Below are 15,448 nucleotides of genomic sequence, written 5' to 3'. Positions count from 1 at the left end.
AAGGTGTTAGATGACAAATAATTTAATGTGCACCGTTCTGAAGATGTAGGGCTGACATCATCCTGCTCAATTTCACAACAGGCGGATGAGATAAGCCAGAGTTTGGCAAGATATATGGTTGGTAAAAATAATACTGCTCACTCTATCTTGGCTGTAAAGAAGAGTGATCTAGTTGGACAGTGCATGTATCACCCGCCGCGTCTCACTCTTGTGCCAGTGGGGGTGATTATTTACAGGACGTTCTGTCGTTAGAGGTAAGTAAACGTGTGTTTTAGCAGCCTCTGATTTGTGCCTGCTGGAGACTCATACCTTCTCTTGTGGATGGAGAAGTAGCTGGATTTAGAGGGTCAGGAAGCACTTACCAAAGGTTTTTATTGACAGGTATAAATCCTTCGTCTCTTGTGCACTTAGAAAGGATGGCTGCAGAGATTCCCAGAGGATCTGAATAAAACAGATTTTAAATCAATGCAGACCTGTAGAGCAAGCACTATCAGACAACCCAAATGCAGCACCGCCATAAAGAATCACGCAGCCAATGCTCCCAGGAGTTGAAGCCCCTCAAACTAACACATGCAACACAGATCCATCTCCTCACGCCTGCTGCAAAAGCTTTTTAACACCCCAGGTAATTGGGTATAAATGTAAGTAATCGATATCACCATACTTTCCCAATTTACTGATAAAAAAGAACTGCAAACATTCTGTATTACAAGTTTTCTTAAATATGCAAATTAGGCATTCATTCAAAATGCGCAAATCTGCATACATTTCAGAAACAGAAATCATTGGATAAAGCCAGGTTCAAACAGTATCATCAGTATCACAGTATCAAAGTATCATTGTTAAAACAGGCTCATTTAAGAAAACACTGTGCCATCCGAACCTGCTTGTGTGAGGATATCCATCATTTGTATAGATGACAGAATCAATGGTGTGGAAATAGCCTGACTGGCTCTAGATTGAGTCTCCAGGCTATGCAGGCAGGATGTGGGACACTCATTGGTATGTGGGGCAATCGCTCAATTTCAATCTCAAACAGTGGTGTAGTAATCGTTGAACTTTAACTCAGGCTTCTTGTTTATTGTGATTGCGAAGCACAAACAGCGTCAGATCATCCCACAATCCGACAAAGGTCTCATGCAAACGATGACAAGACAAACCATCTCCCTCTAGACGCGCACAGTTGTATGACTGTTGATGTGGTGGGAGGTAATTTTTGTTTAAGCAGGATAACGTGTGTGAAGAGCGCATTAACAGCACAAGAGGCTGTTCAAGATGAGCTCTCCAGAGATGTCAATGATAATTGATTGTTTGCCTGTGCTATGAGCTGCGCAGTATTTATCGTAAAGCATGAAGCCTGTAGCGGTCTTTTTGTTCACCTGATTCCTTATATGCTCTCTGGTCCAATCCACAACCCATATTTTCACTGATGTCAGAATAGGGAAAGGATTTTAGAAGAAAGGAATACGACATTTCAACAGATGCTTTACAGCATATTCAAATAAGGACTGTTTCCAAACAGCTTGCTATTCTATATATCCTCGAAAACATGCTTATAACTAAATCTGAATTAAAAAAGGAGAATTTATTGAAATAGTATGCAAGTACTATATCATAAATAAACCATCTTTGTGGTGCATAATCAGAGGCTGAGGCAGTGTGTGAACAGCAGTGGCATAATTTTTTGCTGTTGGCTAGTTTATTTTATCATGCTGTGCCTCTAGGTAAAGTGAAATAGATCTCTGTTCATTTGTTTCAGCACCCCGAGCAGTGTGGACCCATAATGCTGGCCAATATGATTCAACATACAGCTATAATGGCCCGATTTGTCATAGAGCTTGGGAATAATGAAATCTAAAGTACTGGGATCAGGCATCTGTGTACTGTGGGTCCGGGTTAACAAAAAGCACACTCAAAAATCTACACTATGATAAGAAGAGGAGAATTGAGATTAGGGCACATACTCAAATGTATAAATAAAAGAAAATATCCTTCAGAAATAATGCAAAACATGTTAACAACAGCGTAAGAAAAATAAAGAAAAAACCTAATTACAAAAAAAGAAAAACAACTTAAATTTTTTTACACACTTTTCTAAATAAAGTTAAAAAACATGTACCAATCAACTATGTTTGTCAAAAAGACTACAGTATATCTTAGGGCTCGTTCACAAAGAACACGTCTTTCCATTCCATTGCACTACTCTTTCATTGTCTTCCTATGCAAAATGCACTTGATGGACGTGTTTGACCATTGCACTCGCACCTCACATTTTTTGAAGCATCTCGCACATGACATGCCATTCCAAAAACCAGTGCTCAAGTTAAAATAAGTTCAGCTTAAAAAAATTTATAAAAAACATCTCATATTCCACAAGCACATGGCTACGTTAATGACTAGATTACAAAAATGTATATAAAAAAAGAATATGCAATGTAATTAGCCAATGTTTCAAATTAAAATCACTGTTTTCAAACAGGTTTCCCAAACACTCCCTTTGTCTCTCATTAGTTGGATAAACAGATAGCCCCGCCCCAAATCCACGCCATTGGATGAGTGTTGCTGTTGTTGGGGAGGTCACATGAAGAAAGCAATGTTTTGCTTGTGCCAAACTGTTTTAAGAAAAAGTTAACCTACAAATGGCTTACTGATAAGTTAATGAAGCTTGAATAAGTACTTAAACATTAAAAAATGACATACCTTAAGTAAAAAAAAAAAAAACTAAAATACATAAATTGTACTAATACAAAGCTCCTTAGGAAGCAATGAAGTAGGATATATATCTTGGCACAAAAGAGAGATCCATGAGTAAGAACAGGACATTGTGTCAGCTTCCTGGAGGTGCATTTGTCTGTCATAATTTAATGAAATGTAGTCATAAAACAGATGTCATATATAAAAAGGACATTTAAAAAAAAAATCACACTCATAGAAATGGCCCAATTTCAAATCTTTAGTCCTTAACTTATAAAAACAAATGAGATACAAGCTCTGCTAAGCTGCAACATTCTTTCTCATATTAATAACCAGCTGTGCGAGAATGACCGTACGAGAAACCATTGCTGAGAAATGCAGGTCATTTGCCCCCATCATCCCCAGCTTTATGTCTAGAGTTTGCCAGACAAAACCCCTCCATCAGCACCTGTTGTCTCTAGAGAGGGCATTCCAGCAGCTCTGCCTCCAGAAGTCCAAAACAAAACATAGAGGCAAGGTCTTTCATGGAGAAGAATCCCGCAAACTCCCTTTTGTGTAGATCCTCTGATTAATGCTGCGTTGTGCAGAAACATGATTCTTGCTTAATAACCTTGGATAAATTACTATAGAATTCGCTTTAGATTAAACACTGCATATAACTCGAGCTTGCTTAACTTGTCATGCTCATTAAAACTGACAAGTCTGCAGAGTGGGAATGCTGAGAGGGTTCATTAACCCCACATGGTGCAATCAAAAAGCCTTTCTGCAAGGGAAGGACAGCAGCAAGTGAACTGTGCTGCCCCTGGAAAACATTGCGAGTAGCACATGGCCATTTCCCCTGAGACAGGGGTTTAAGCATCCTCATGCACTTCCCACCCAGCCCTGCTTCTACTCCTTTTGTCTGTGGGACCACCCAAATGGAGCACTTAACCCACAAATCTGCCAGTCGTTCACTATTGTCATCTCAATCTAAGATCTAATCACTTTTCTGTTTCATAAACGCAAATCTCTGTGCCAGCATATAAGGTCATACTTTAGTTTAGCTCTTCTGCTAAGATTGACCTGAAATTGACATTTTACATGTTTGGGGTCCCAGAGACCTCAATGATGGATGTGTAAAAATAATAGACTTCAAAATTACATAATTATTCCTGAGAGCGAAAACATTATATACTATATTGTTTAACATTTGGGGTCAGTAAAATGTTTATTTTTTCTTTAAATAATTAATACTTTTATTCAATAAAGATGCATTAAATGCAAACAAAAGACAATCAAATAAATGCAGCCTTGGTGTGCATAAGTGGCTTCTTTCAAAAACATAAAAAACTGTACTGACCTCAAATCAATTAAATTAACTTGATTATTTTTATTTATTTATTAATTTTAAGTAATTTAAAGGGATAATTTAAATGCAGGAGATCCCAACTATTTTATCAGCTATATATATATATATATATATATATATATATATATATATATATATATATATATATATATAAATAGTTTCTCATAAGACTAACAAATGTCATTAAGCATAACACGATTCCTTAATGCTTAGTATGTTTTTAAGCTTTTAAGCTTTTTTTTTATATTCGTTAAATCAAAACTTTTTTTTAACATGCATGTTTAAACAAAGGTCCTGTGGAAATTATTATGCAATAGTCATGGTTAAACTCTTTCTGAACAGATTCAAAAACAACCAGACATCTGTGAGTTGAACAGCCAATCCAGTTCAGTCCCAAGTGGAGTGTGATAACGATCTCTACTTTGGAATTAATTCAGTGCATATAACATATCATATGACACCTACCTATTTCATAAACTGTCTGCAACTACAAGCAATATAACATTTGCACATACAGGGCTTTGCTTTATTGTGCAGTACTTGCTAGTGAAATATGCTTTTTTACATTTTCAAGTGTGTGTGGACATACCAGGATGAGTGTCCAAAGTAGGAATCCTGCTAGGATAACTTTATTCATTTCACGAAAAAACAGAAGAATCTTTCCAGCCTGTGGACACAAAGATTATTTCCAGTATTAGACTAAATACTTAAAACATTTGATTTTTCTAGCAAAATGGTGCATAGGCCTGCAAATTGGGCCAAATAGGTCATAATCCTATACGAAAACTAAAATGATTATCAGCAAATAAACAGCAGGACAATAATGCTTATCATACGTCATACTGATATCATGTTCGGACAGAGAGAGAAGATGTGAGTGGCAGTTGTGGCCCTGAAAAAGAGCTCAAGTTTCAATGCTCCCCGTGCAGCCATGCACGGCTGTGAAGTTGGCTGTGCTCACTGATTAATTCGGTGATGACGAATGAGCCTCAGCCGAGGACGCTGGAGCGGACAGACACAGACGGAGAGGCCGACACCTGCCGTGTTCTCAAAGACATGTTGACTGACGGACTTGGTGCTAACCGTTTTTTGCCTCCGCCCACAGGGATTTCAGCAGTGCAACCAAGTTTGCATGTCTAGCTCTCACCGGTCACCGGGGCACTGTCACCATCAAAGGGTGAGAAACTTTCTGACCTTTGCCAGAAACGCACACATCTGTCCACAGCGGCAAGGACCGCTGAGACAGAACAGCTGTTTGTCTAAGAGAGTTGCCAGCAAATCCAGGCCAATATTAAAGATTTGTCATTGTTCGCTGAACTAAAAGTAAAATTAATCAATGAGACAAGAAGAGAACATGCTGAAAAATCAATGCTCTAAAGTCTGGGAAATACACAGTTTAGATAAGTCAAATGTTGGGCTTTGGATTAGTTTTAGGCTTTCTCTTTCATTTGTCAAAGGATGTCCCTGTCTTTGGTGCATGTCCTTCAACAGGATAATTTGATTATTTATTTTTTTGTTACTTTGTAATTCATTTAATTTTTTTACATATTTAACAAATGATTGTCTTATTTATACAGCTAGTTCTGTTCCTTTAATTTAACTGGATCTAAGAGTACCACCCCCCCACCCCCCTCATTTTTGTTAACTTGCACTGGAACTATTTGTGTGCTCTTTTCATCAAAAATAACTGTGCATATTGTACCTAAAATGTAGTCAATATTACTTATACTCAATATTAACTAGTACTCAAAATTGTTTATAGAACTATACATGATTATAGCAATACTTTATTTGATATAACTTAAATACTGTTCCTTTAATTTCCTGCATGCCAAATAATCCCATGACTATGGAATTAACTGTTCCCTGAACACCCTCTGGTTCAAAAGGCTCTGTTGTATGATATAAGTACCTACATAAACAGAATTTATACATTTACTCATTGTAACCCATACAATATCAGTTTAAATGCTGTTTTAATCATTATAACTAGCTGTGATTTCACTTAAGCAAGTGATAATGTCCAATCAATTAGGCCATTAATGCAAATAATCTGCGTGAAGCTGACTAGTCACTTAGTCAGTCAATAAATGGACATACTTCGATTTAGGAAACCATAGAGTAATACACAGTGTAGGAAACTGGTTGCCAGGGGCAATTGTACAATATGCATTTGAGTTATTTTTATACATAAGAATACTAAATGATCTATCAGAATCAAATAACCCAAATAACCCCCTGTCTATATATGCAGCTATATAAACATCTCCAATAGCTCCTAAATAACCACTAGCAGAGTAGATACATCATAATATGCATTTTCATTCAAATCAAAAGTTTGGGGTTGGTATGTTTTTTTTTTTTTTTTTTCTTAAAGAAGTCTCTTCAAATGAAATTGTTGTAATATTGTCAAATATTACAACAATTTAAAATATCTATTCTTCTATTTTTAATATTTTAAAATGTGATAGCAACATAATTAATTATTCAGTTTATTTTTGCAGAGCTGTTCATAACACATATGGTTCCAAAAAAGCTTTGCAAAGCTGGCAACAGTGACAAGAAAGACATTTATTTAAAAGTCTTCGGTTTAATTATTTAGATGGAAGTGCGTTTGGTCCTAGCGAAATTTGAGGCTGCACTGTGTTGTAACACAAGGATAATGACTGTGAGGTCAAAATGTTTTTTTTTTTTTATTATTATTATTCAAGCAGAGTTATCAGTGCTCTGCATGTGATCATCAATGTCATGATGGGTCGGACACATTGAAAAAAAAATCTTGAAGGAGATGAGAAGGAGGACGTAAATGGAAGGTTGAGCAGATACGAGGTAAAAAGGAGAGAGAGAAAAAGGAAGATGAATCCTTTCTCCCTGCCTCCTTTTAGTGCACATGACAAACTGAGATTGGCTAATTATCCCCTCTGAAGCAGCAGCCAAACACTCATAAATCACAGATCTCATAAGAGACGCACAACACGGGCTTGTATGGCACGCACCCTCGATCTCACAAACACAACGGCACACAAATGACCTTATTGCAATGCATATATATGTGATGTAGATATTCAACATTACTGCCATCCCAAATATTCTCAGCGGTGAGCCTGTGTAATAATGCCCACATATGTGTCACCTGAGGAATCAGCTTGATGTATGAATGAAATTATTATTATGTTAATAAAGGGATGAACTGCTGTTAAATCAGGTTTGACAGATACATTACACATTAATAATTGAATGCACAGGCTTTATATTCAATATATGAATATGTTTGTATATTCAATAAATGAATATGCTTGTATTTTTGAGTGTGATAGTTAATCTCCTTCACAAATGCATGGTCAAAGCCTGATGGTAAAATGAAGGGCAGTTTGGAATAGGCAGTATACAGTGAGGGTTTTGCTGAGGAGAACATAAAGGGTTAGTAATCATTCAGTCTTGCAAGTATAGGATAGAAGAAGTAATAATAAGTAATAAGCTAATCAAAAACAGTTTGACATTTAAGATATTGACATCATCTTACTGTAACCTCTAGCAATTAATCTTTATTTCAGAGCAAGTGTCTTCCTGTACAGATGTCTGATCTGAGAGAAATGTGAGCCACAGAGTTTAGTCCACCTCCCTCAAGGGGATCTGTCTGTGTGGAGAGAAAGTCTGCATCAGTGCCAGGACAAAATAGGTGAAACCCAAACGCTGGAGCACTCCGGGTATCCGTAGCCAGGACCAGGATACTAACACATTTATACAGACACAAACATAAACACACAAGATTACTATTACAGATTATTGATGGAAAAACTCACTCATATATAATGTATTTTAAAAGGTTTGCATTTAATAGTAGTCAGCAAGTCAATGTTAGGTTTTTGTTTCTTTAGTACAAGTGCTTTTCATATAGATTATATATCTTTCTCTAGATTAATAACTGTAAAATATTGTCCGGATTTTACTAGATTTAACAGGAAATTTCTAATAATTTCCATTAATAGTAATGGATTCAGTCCTTTTCTGTCATGACATAAATAATCTAAAAACACACTATATTGTGAGAATAATAGCATGTTAATATATAATATTTTATATATATCACTTTTATATTAATTATATATACTTTTAAAGTTAACATAAATTAGAAACTACTTAAACTGAGAAATAAACAGTATAAGTGTATTTCTTTAACAATCAAACCTAATAGATTTTCTTTTAAAAAGTTCTATTGATAAAATAATTTGAAAAGAAAAAAAAATACCATGATGACAATAAGAAAGTTTTTTTGAGCAATGGCTGTTGCAAATTCAGTTTTGCCATCACATGAATAAATTAAACTTTAAAATATATTAAAATAGGAAACAGTTATTTTAAACTGTCATACTATCTTACAACATTACTATTTTTACTGTAGTTTCGAATCAATTAAAATGTAGCCTAGGTGAGCATAAAAATTAATAAAAAATCATACCGACCCAAAGCGTTTGAAATGTATTTTACACAGTATATACACCAGGAAAAATACATGTATTTATTTCCTGGTTCAGTTCATTAAATGATAACATATAGTTGCAATTCCATTTAACTCTAGAACTACTACTGTGAATACACATCAACCAGTAGCAAAGAATATAAAATACATTTTAGATAAGATTTTTACTGTACATCTAACGTCTGAACCGTTCTAGGTGTTGTGCACTGAAGAGCAGATTTATGTTCATAACATAGGCTAATGATGATTATTGCTGACACAGACCCAGGCTGAGGTGAGAAGTCTTTTACTGTAGGTGATCTCTCCTGCCGGAGACTAATAATGCTTATCTGAGGAGATGCTGGTGGGGAGGGTGATGGAAGTGAGCGATATAGAGCGAGAGATTGATGATAATCTGCACATTAGTTAATTGAATACCTCTTTGTGGCACGTACCAAGGGCCACAAGAAACAATATAATACTGATCATTGATCCAACAAATCAAATAAAAAGCGGAAACACTCCACCTCTGCGCATGGAGAAAGGAAGTGGTTCGGTGACTAATGGTATCTGTCAATTAAATCCCATATACACACCTTTTCTAGAGCAAATTTGCTGTGTAATTTATCAATCAAAGAATTGACAGTCAGTCATTTAGCAAAAAGATTAGTTTACAATCAACATCATAATGCTTTAAAAGTGTTTCTATGTTTACTGTGTGAGTTAAATTATGAAAGGAGAAATGGTAGGGTAATTATTATTCAAAAGTGGGACTGTTTACTAGATTTGGAATGAAAAAAGCATTAATGCATATGTTTCTATGATTGTTGTTCTTTAAATTATGTTCTAAGGATGATAATGACTTCCGTGGCCTAGCAGAGAAAGACTGACTAAAATCTTCACTAGTGCCAAGTTTAAATAGACCATTTAGTCAAATAATTTTCAATGAATCTATTTTGTTGCATTTGAATGCTGGGGTGTTGGGGGGAAATGGTTTCTAAACATCATTCGGAGTGATCCACAGGCTGAGGTCTCAGATATGGATGGAGTAAATTTCTCAGTTTAGGGTAAAAGCTGTAATTACATTACATGAAGTTCCATAAAACCCACTGTGCAGCTGGCATGGTGAAACCCTATCTCTGATAATTGACCATTAACGCCAGGCTTGTTTTTGCTCTGTGCACCTCTCTTCAACGGCTCCAGATATTATGATTGCCACTGGATCACTGGAAAGTATCACAACATTTTTGTTAACTTAGTTACAAACCCATCCTGCCAGACGGCTAAGCTGCTTTGGCTAATGTACAGTATGAGCACTGCTCTGCACTGACCTGTCACACGGCTCTCCCTGCCCTCCTCGCTTCACCCTGACAGTCCTAATGTGCTGCTGTGAGACCCTGGGTCAGAAATGTTGGCTTTCTTTCTGTCATGATTAACAGAGGCTAATTGACATCATTTGCAAAGTGAGGATTTGGTGAGTTGAATATGTAACGCTTTCGTATTACTTTCGAAAAAAGTTCACAGTCTATGTTATTAGGAGGGCAGATTGAAGGGTGCAGGTCACACTTTGTCTGGTATCAGTCACCGCCAGAATGTATCAACAACTGTAATGAGTCTTCTTGCTTTCTATTGTACTTTGATGATTCCAGTGCAATCAAACTGAGGCATGTGCACCACTGATTTTGTGGACTGTCATTGCAACTAAATGATTATTATAATTGAAAAATAAATTGCACAAATACTGTAGCTACAAACCTTTTTTTTCTCATTTAAAATATCAAAAGACGCTCTTTCCCACACAACTAAAAAGCATCACTGGCTGTTTGTTAGGTCAGGATTTAAAGTTGAATACCCTTTGACTCTAAATATATAAAATTCTGAATCATTGATATATTATAAAAAATAAAACCTTGTGAAGGAGCTGTAGCCATGGAACACCTTTCCTACTCATCGAGGTAAATGTAGTACCACGGAAGATCCTATATGATGAACACAAACCTTGGCAAAGAATTAAAGACAGAATCATAGTACATACACTTACAGTACATACTCTAGGATTTAACAGCTCTTGTGCATCACTACTGATACTTATGTGTGCTTTTGGGACATATTTGCACTGGTTAAAGCAAAATTGAAAGCAATTCAGTTTTTTGTGTCAAAAAACATTTGATTTTGTAAAGGAATTTGATTGTGTATGCTTGGCTTTTTATGAACAATTGTTCTCTTTTAACATTTCCATAACAAACTACTGCATTACTGGGTCTCTACACATAGAGGAATCTGCACTCATTTTCATCAAGCAGGCCTTTTTTAAAGTAGTCTCTGGGTATTACAAGCTTTATGTATACTCTCTTTAGATTAATTGGCAAAGGCAAAGCGTTTTAAATGGCGGTGGGTTGGAAAAGCCTTCAATCTGGATGTTTTTGAAGGCAGATCCAAACTGTTGGACTGATGTCCCACTCTTTTCCATATTAATCTCAAAAATGGAAAGTAATAATTCTCCATCGATTCATTAAGTAAATGCTGGCAGCTCACCAAGGCATCACAAGATCAGCTACTGTGAGACCTGCAACGTACATGGAAAAAGACATTCACACGTATGAAAACACACACACTAAAACATCTGGTGCATGTCTGCCTACAGTTTCTGGAAAGTTGGCTGTTTGATTGACATGCAGGAAATGCATTATCTTATTGCTGAATGACTGACAAAATTAGTTTTATCCTCATCATCACACTTAATTGTATACAATGCTGTCACTCAGAGTGTAGTAACCTATGATAAAAGATTATATCCCCTCAAAACATTGTTTTCTCATTATTTTTTTGATCTCAGACAGCAAATGATTTATAAATGCTCACACAGACATGACAGAGGAGGCCTCACAGTAATATGAAAATCCATCTGCTTTCCCTTAATCAATACAATTCTGCTGATATGATGAAGAGGCCATTATGAGCCTTAAATTGAGTTCATCTGTGAATACTCCAGGAGATGTGCTTCGTAAGAGACACGTATTAAAATTTAACATGTAACCACTTCTCTTCTCTTATTGTTAATTTATTATTATTAACTTAATTTGTGGTATTTATCTACAAACGCCTAAATAATAACCTAACTAACTCAATAATGGCTTTAAAAGCTTCAGTGGTTAAGACTGATTCAAATTTCTAAATCACCAGTGAGCTTTAAAATGTTTTGTGAATCTTTGTGACTGAATTGTAATAGCTCACCATTCCAAGAGGCATGTTGGAAAAACCAGTAACCTCCTCCGCTATAGTTCACATATATCATGACCGTCAAGGACAATCTGTAAACACAGTGATGCTGAAAAAAGATAATATTCAAATAAAATATGAAGCAAACATAATGTCTGTTAATGCTAAATGTTGTTAACGAGCAGATTTCAACAAGAAGCACTTTGACTTGATGATTTTTTATTTATTTAACCAAATGAAATTAAGAATATTCTTAGAAAATGTTACCTACAACATTCAGTACATAACCATTTCAAAGTTTGGGGTTACTAAGATTGTTTTAAATAAATTAATGCTTTTATTCAGCAAAGTTGCATTCAGTTGATGAAAATTGACAATAAAGACAATAAATCATTTTACTAAAAAAAAAAAAAAAAAAAAACACTAATAAATATTCTTGTGAACTTTCTATTCATCAAAGAACCCTGAAAAAAATGTATCTTGGTTTCCACAAAAATATTAAGCAGCACAACTGTTTTCGACATTTATAATAATAAGAAATATTTCTTGAGCACCAAATCAGCATATTAGAATGATTTCTGAAGAATTATCTGACACTGAAGACTTGACATCACGTGCCATCCTGTTTCACTACAGGAATGAATTACAATTTAAAATATATTAAAACAGAAAACAGTTATTTTTGATCAAATAAAATAGCCTTGATGAGCATTGAAGAGTGAGACACAAACAAATGAACAAAAATAATGAATTATCTCAACAATACCCTTTGGTACCTCATCTGTCACGTGTACATTTGAAGTAAACTGTATCAGTATTATGGATCATAAGGCCAGAGGGTGTGGCAGTTGTTTTATATATCAGAGATGAAATGCTGTGTAAGGTAATGCAACCTAAGCATTATGAATCACTCAAGAAATGAACGGTTGTCCTCTGAATCGCCTCACCCAGAAGTGCTGACTAAAGCCCTCCACTGTAATTTATTGTAGACGTGTAACTTAGCATAAGGAAGCCAAGCTGCAACTTACTGTGCGTGATTGAACACTACGTTGAATTAGCAACAGCAGGAGATGCTTTTTTATTGTGCATCAGAAAATGTTTGCACTATACTGCATAAATATACTCGTGGACACGAAACAGATTTTTGTGATCAGACCCTGAGACACTACCTCAGTTATTACACTGACAACCCTCAGATCATGGCGTTGAAGTGTGTTCTCCTTGGTTTCTTTTTATATAAGAAAATACTGAGAAACCAAAGCACTGTATGGACCTTCAGATAAACTTCATTCTATCTAAACGGTCTAAATTTTTCCTCACCGAATTCAATTAGGAGATCAGAACAGAGACCATTACTGCTCCTTTTAGGCCTAATCTGCTGATACAAGATTTTAATCACATGCCATCCTCTAAAGAGCACTATTAAAGCAAGCATGCCTTTGTCTTTCTTCTCTCTCTCTCTCTCTCTCTCTTTCACACACATTCTCTTTCTCACACACACTTTGCGACTACATCCATTAGTGTCCATAGTAACGATGACAAAGGTTAAGCCATTTTCAAGATGGGACTATGGCACAATGTTTGCAGTATAGCATGTTATAGCCAGTAATTTTAATTAAAAAACCCTAAGTGTTTGGGGGGGTTTCACTCTCTCTCTCTAAAAAAAAAGGAAAAAAAAACTTGCAGGGCAAATAATGCTTTTTATTGCTTTAAGCTTCCTTTGTCTTTCTGTCATAACCTGTAAGTTCTCAAAAAACTGCAACAGACACTAAAACAATTTTGTGTCTATGTTTTGCCTCTCATTAACCGTTGTTGTGAATAAGTAGAAAATGTATTTTGGCAGTAACTCCCAGTGTATATTTGTCATTGTCATTTTATCCCAGAGCTATAGCTCTTTGTCATTTCTGTGCGGGCACATTTGTAATTTATAAATACTGCAGTTCTCACTGTAAAAAGCTTGAGATTTCAAATTAAATACTTAATACTTAAATATGATAAATTGTTGAATAACATGACTTGCAGCAGGAGTACAATAAGAAATTACAAATTACAAACAAATTACATAGCTGATGACATTTGTGATTTGTAATGTATATAAACACATTTGTGATTTTTATATTACTGCAGTTTCCAATGTAACAAGCGTGAGATATCAAATTAAACTAGTGCAGGTAAAATTTATTTTATTAAATATTTAAATGTCAAACTATTACAATTGTAAAGCTGAACAACATGACTTTCAAGGTGAGCATGCTAGGAAAATTATTCATTTTCTAATTCATTCACATAAATAAAAGGTACTGTTCACCTAAAAGGAAACATCTGTCATCATCATGTTTTTTTCTTCTTTTAAACATAAAAGAAGATATTCTGAAGAATGTGGGTAACCAAAGATATGATGGTCCGCGTTGAATATCATAGTATGGAAATATCAATGAGGAAGTCAATAGGGACCATCAACTGTTTGGTTACCCACATTTTTCAAAAATATCTTCTGTGTTCAGCAGAAAATTCATACAGGTTTGAAACAACATGAAGGTGAGTAAATGATGGTTGATCTATTCCCTTCATGCTAGTCACCAAGAACAAAACGTAATGTTTCACAAAGAGTAAAGGGTTATACGTTAGCAAAATGTCTTTTTTCCTGCTTAGGAAAGTACAGAATGTACTAAATGAGCACATTTGTAAGTACATTTGCTGTTAGCGTAACTTATCATCACCAAAGACCAAACCTCCAACGTCAATTTGTAATCACAAATATGAGGAAACTGGCTGCAAGCTTTTGGCTTCCGAGCGTAAAAACCAAATCCTTTCAAAAAAATTAAAATGCAAGCAAACTCTACAGTTATACTATATATCACATTGATGGCATCTGATGAATTGAGGGTGCTGTTCTTCAGCTCGGAGAAAAACCAAAGCCTTAACAATTTCACCAGAGCTGTGGAGGGATGACAGATGCTTCTGTCTTCAGTGAAAAGTTTTGACTCATTGCTGGACAAGGCCATATTTCATGTTATAAAGCAGGGGAGTTGCAAAGCTACAGGCTTTCTCTAGGTTGATATTCTCACATAGAGCCAGAGATATCCACTGACATTATTAAAGTGTAAAGCCAAATCAGCGATCCCATGTGTATTTTGTAGTGTTGATTTTGTTTTGGACTCACAATAGCTGCAAAGCTCTTGTGAAATATCATGCATTTGTAGAAGAATCTAATATTACCTCGGTATCATGAATCAACGGACCTGACAAGCCAACTTGTGATGTCATCCTCTGAGTCTATATGTATGAGATGATGTCTACATCATATTCAAATTCAGCACTCTAGTGCCAGATTACAGAATACTTAGACTAAAATGAAGGAAACATTGAAACAAAGAACCAAAGTCTCCAGCCCCACTGATAAAACCATTAGGCTTAACAAGGAAATGGACTGTTTCATATCCAAGGCTTAAATGCAGGTACATACTGAGTGGAACATCTGTTTTTATCAGCACAATTGTGCTAAAAGTTTCAAATAAAAAGGCTGGAGGAAACGAATGTATGGCGACAGGCGATTCTAAGAACCATAAAAGCTTGGTTATTCTTACTATCATTGATAGTACAAGTTGTCACTGGTGATTGCTATCTGAAAAGCACTTTTGCAACACACATGGATTATCCATTACACAAGAATCTTGATCTGTGGAGTCATATCCTCTCCAGCTCCAGATCTACAGACTGATGAATAT

Source organism: Carassius auratus, chromosome 13 (assembly GCF_003368295.1).
Source record: "Carassius auratus strain Wakin chromosome 13, ASM336829v1, whole genome shotgun sequence".
Classification (NCBI taxonomy): Eukaryota; Metazoa; Chordata; class Actinopteri; order Cypriniformes; family Cyprinidae; genus Carassius; species Carassius auratus.
The sequence above is the reverse complement of the archived record's forward strand: the minus strand, read 5'-3'. Positions refer to the sequence as shown.